This window comes from Lepidothrix coronata, unplaced genomic scaffold (genome assembly GCF_001604755.1).
Source record: "Lepidothrix coronata isolate B3197 unplaced genomic scaffold, Lepidothrix_coronata-1.0 Scaffold1287, whole genome shotgun sequence".
NCBI lineage: Eukaryota > Metazoa > Chordata > Aves > Passeriformes > Pipridae > Lepidothrix > Lepidothrix coronata.
The window spans coordinates 524-5,036 of NW_016691467.1; the positions used below are offsets into that span (position 1 = coordinate 524).

The 4,513-nt window shown below is 50.5% G+C and overlaps 1 long non-coding RNA gene across 1 annotated transcript; it reads left to right on the forward strand.

The window, feature by feature from the left end:
- Positions 1-253: 253 nt before the first annotated feature.
- LOC108510548 lies at positions 254-4,507 on the forward strand. Its single transcript, XR_001878835.1, has 3 exons — positions 254-371; positions 2,460-2,610; positions 3,769-4,507. It is a non-coding gene; the product is annotated as an uncharacterized LOC108510548 (long non-coding RNA).
- The last annotated feature ends 6 nt before the right edge of the window (positions 4,508-4,513 follow it).

Genomic DNA, 4,513 nt, shown 5'->3' on the forward strand with positions numbered 1-4,513 from the left:
CGGCTCCCTCATGCGAGTGACACCGGGGCTCGGCGGGGATATTTGAGGCTCCCTCCGGCGCCGCCGCTGCCACTCCGCGCTCGCCGCCGCGCCGGGCACATGCGGTTCTCGGGGCCGCGGCGAGCAGCGCGCTGGGCCCGGGTGCGGCACCCGGCGGGGGAGGACGCGGCGGCGGCGGCGGGGGGAAGGCACGACCATGTGCGCGGAGCTCGGCGGAAAGCTGGTGGCCCCGGCGCTGCTGCTGCTGCTGGCCACGGCCCTGCTGCTGGCCAGCGCCAGGGCGGCCGCGGGCACTGAGGCCACGCACCCGCCGGAGGGGCCGCAGGACAGGACCCCGCAGCAGAAGGGGCGCCTGTCCCTGCAGAACACAGGTACGGGCGGGAGCGGGGGGACCGGGGTGGTCTGTGCGCGTCCCCCTCCCCGCGCTGCTGCAGCCGCGCCGAGTTGTGACAGGCGTTTTATTTCGGTGCGCGACTGTCAGGCATAAATCAGCGGAGGAAATCAGAGCTCGCTCCTAATTACCTTTAAAGCCCGGCTCTGCCAAGCACGTGTTGCCCGCGCACAGCCGCGGCCCCGCGCCGGGCACGGAGCGGCTCCGCCGGGCTCGCAGCGGCCCCGGGGCGGCCCGAGCCCCGAGGAGATGCTGGGCCGGGGAGGAGAAAGTTTCTCGAAACCGGGTGGAGGGCTGGGGGGGAGCCGGGAGGGCCGGGAAGCGGCTGGAATGACCGGAGCTTTGCCCCCCTCCGTAGGGAGACGTGCAATGATGCAACGGGCCGGGGGTTTCTCTCCTCCTCTCCCGCCCTCCGCGCTCCCTCCCCCGGGTATTATCTGCCTAGAAAAAGAGAGCTGAGGCGTGCACTTCGCTGGATCGTTTCCCAGCCGTGCAAAGACAGAGCGCGGGATCCAGACGCTTCCCTTCCCCCCCGTCTTCCCCCCCCTGCCTTTTTTTTTTTTTTTTTTTTTAACACTCTCAGTGCTGCGAGACGTGTTTAAACACACACGAGCAGGAATGCACGAATGCCCATTAGGGACTGCCACATGTGAATCACGGCACTGTGCAGTTCTCAGCACGCTGGAGCCAGGACATGTGATCCGGCAAAGGGTTTGCATCCGGATGCCAACACAAGCACCACAGCCGCGCTCCCGGACCCGGCAGCGCCCGGCTCCGCGCTCCACAAAGGGCTCCAGTGCCCCTTTCCCCCTTCCCCGGGACGGGTGGGTTTGCGCAGCTTTTCGCCCGTGGCTCAGACAATCCCCGCAGCCCACCCCCGGGGCTCCCCCGTGCCACCCCCTGATGCACTTCGGGGCAGGTAGAAGGGGGAAAAAAAGGAAAAGAAGAAAAAAATGCAGCGGCAGTGCATTTTGAGGTGTGAGAGGGGGTCGTGTGAACTCCCGCAGGCTCCGCATTTACATCCGCGGCTCCTCTCTCTGCCTTGCAGCGGGTTGAAATTAGACCGAAAGTTGCTGTAAAGACTTGCAAATGGACCGCATGGCAGAGGGGGAGGCTGGGGATGGCTGAAACACGCTGCGGTTCGAGGGGGATTAGGCTGGCTCCCAAGGGCGAACTTTAATTAAAGGTACCACAGGGCACAGAGTACAGGAATTCTTAGCATCCTCAGTTCTGGTGTAAAAGCTGCCCCTGTTTAACTTTATCCCCAGGCTTTTTCAGCAACCACCTTCCCTCTGGCAGTACTACTACATCCATTTTTTTTTTTAAAGGACCAGAAGCTGTCGTGTTAAGAATCAGATTTTTGGGTTGGTGGTTGGTTTTTTTTTGAAAGTGAGTATTAGACAGCATTTTTTACAGCATTACATAACATCTGAAAGGGCAGAATAAATACATATGTAACTACTAGCTCCAGTTCATCTATTTTATGTACTACATATATAAATATATATATTTTCTATTGATTTCTGCATAGATGAGCACATAGTTGCAGTTTCAGACCACACTCAGTGCAAGAGACTTTATGCATCAGTGGGAGTTTTGCCATTAACTTGATAGACACCCTGACAGGTAAAACCCAGTGGTCTGTAAGAAAACATTGCACCAAATGGCCAGAAACTAGCTCAAAATGCCAAAAATGAAAAATTTTGGCTGACTGGGTTCTGAGCTTCTCATTGTGGCACTTAAAGTTGATGGGGGACTATGTACAAGTCAGACAGCAAAAATCATGCCCGTCCTTTGCTCCTGAGGAATGCAAGACAGTTCTTAAGTGAAATAGGTTGACGTAAGCATAGTGGATTTGGCGTTTGTTTCTCAGATATCACTTTCATAATGTAATACACCCAAGTTTTGGCCTAATTTCTGCAAAAAGTGGGCACTCTGCGGGTACAATTAATTGTCACGCATTTTTCTTTCAAACTCATGTTGGTAGCAAAATAACTCCCTCTCCCCTACCCACCACCAGTTTCTATGAACAGTTCTTCAAATTAACTCTAACCAATACTCATTTTAGCTGAAATCCAGCACTGCCTGGTAAATGCTGGCGATGTGGGATGTGGAGTGTTTGAATGCTTTGAAAACAATTCTTGCGAGATCCGAGGCTTACACGAGATCTGCATGACATTCCTGCACAACGCTGGAAAATTCGATGCCCAGGTAACATGGTGAAATGTCCTACATATCCGCTTGCTTCTAACATACACTTGGCCTGTATTTTATTTCCTTAACACATCTTTGCAAAAAAAAAAAAAATTACCATGACAAAGCAAGTCTGCTTCTGCCATGATTCATTAACTCAGTAAGAATTTTTCTGTTGAAAGGTCCAGAACTGAGACCTCAGGACAGTAACAGAGCAGTGGTGTGCAACCTGTCCCAGGAGACAGGCTGTCTCTAGCTACAGCTCCCTGGATCCCTTCCACCTACTGTACCCAGGATAACTGCAGCAGAACACTAATGTAGCCAAACATGGTTTTAAGAAACACTGGGCAACTCAAGCTTCTGCACCATGTTTGTTCAAAGCTGACCCTGAAATGCAGCGTGGGCTCCCAGTTCATTTAGACTTATCACAATATTTCCCAACATGCAGTTATTAAAGTTGGTTCTCAAGACTTGCATACAACCAGTCCAGGCAACCTCCTAAAGCTGCTGTACTCAAATATGCCTTTGGTTCGAGCACTGACGTTGAAATACGTTACTTAGATGGTATGTGGTATTAAGTTTGTCTCCTTCATTTTCTCCCCAGACCATTTATGCATCATTGAGACATCCTGTTATTATGTCTTGTAAACCTACTCTCCCATTTCAGTGTGGAGGGAAGGGAACATTCCTACGGGCCAGCGGCATTTGGCTTGACCAGGCAGTTTACAGTATAACTTGACTAAAAGCACCAGCTACATGGCACTGTTAAAAGCATGGTACAAAGTAGAGCTGTCTTCAGTATCCAGCCCATTCCATGAGGGATGGTAGGACCACCCAGTAGGAAGCACTTTTGAAGTGCTGGAGTTTTAGGCTTAAATGCTCAAGGATGTACCAAGGGTCTGGCTAGTCATTGAAGTGGGAATTGCTGCTTTTATAGGTATCTGAAAACCTTCAACTCTAATTTCCAAGTGGCTTCCAGAAAACACTCATTTCTTTTTGCACAATATTCTGTCAGTGAACAGAGTTGAGCAAAGAAGTAAGTCCTGTTGGGAGAGGAGGGAAAGGGGCCTAGAAAAGCTGAGTGTAACCACTGATGCCTGATCCCCAGATATTGCTCAGCAGATACAGCCTGTTTCACATTCAGGCTGTCTCTATTGCAGTGCAGAAGATTTAAGCCCCTGGAGCTTCATTTAATATGGAGGTGGCTTTAGCCTCTGCTATGACATGACTTTTCACAGCTCCTCTCTCTATTATCTACAGTTATTTCAGGCTGCATTAAATGACAAGACTAATGCTGTCCATTTTCTGTTCTCTGCTCTGAAACCTGAGAATTGATGTCAGGTTTGGTTTATGTAAGAATTCTCTTTTTCATCCTTATTTGCCTACTGTGCTCTGCATGTTTGTTACTGAAGGGAAGGGCAAGTAAGTGCCTTTGGTATGGGGAATAGAAAGGGATGATGACTGAAGCAACTCTTTGATCAGCAAGAAATATTTCTGGCTTGAAACGATTTGGGGACGACATCTGCTTGCAGGTCTGGGTGAACCTGACTTAGTCACTTAGATGACTTAGTGACAGTGGGAGCTGTGCCAGTGTACTCTTGGGATAAAGGGGAACAAGGATTTGGTCTTCATGAAGCACCTGTGTAAAATCTGAAGCTGATGAAGAGGTGGAGGCAGCACAAGAGACTATTGCTCAGCAAAGTAAAGGGAGTCTGAGCAGAGCAGTTGCATGAATGGCAGCTGCAGTGTCAGATGGCAAAGAGAAAAGGAGGGGATGGGTTTGGTGTCCACTAAGCAAGTGAATGCAGGAATCACAAATAGTGGTTAAAGAGAAGTTGCTAAAGCAGATTTTCTCCACCTTAATTTTTTAGTTTCTTGATTTAATCTCACTTAGAATTTCTTGCAGCAGACATAAAGACACTGGAGGAT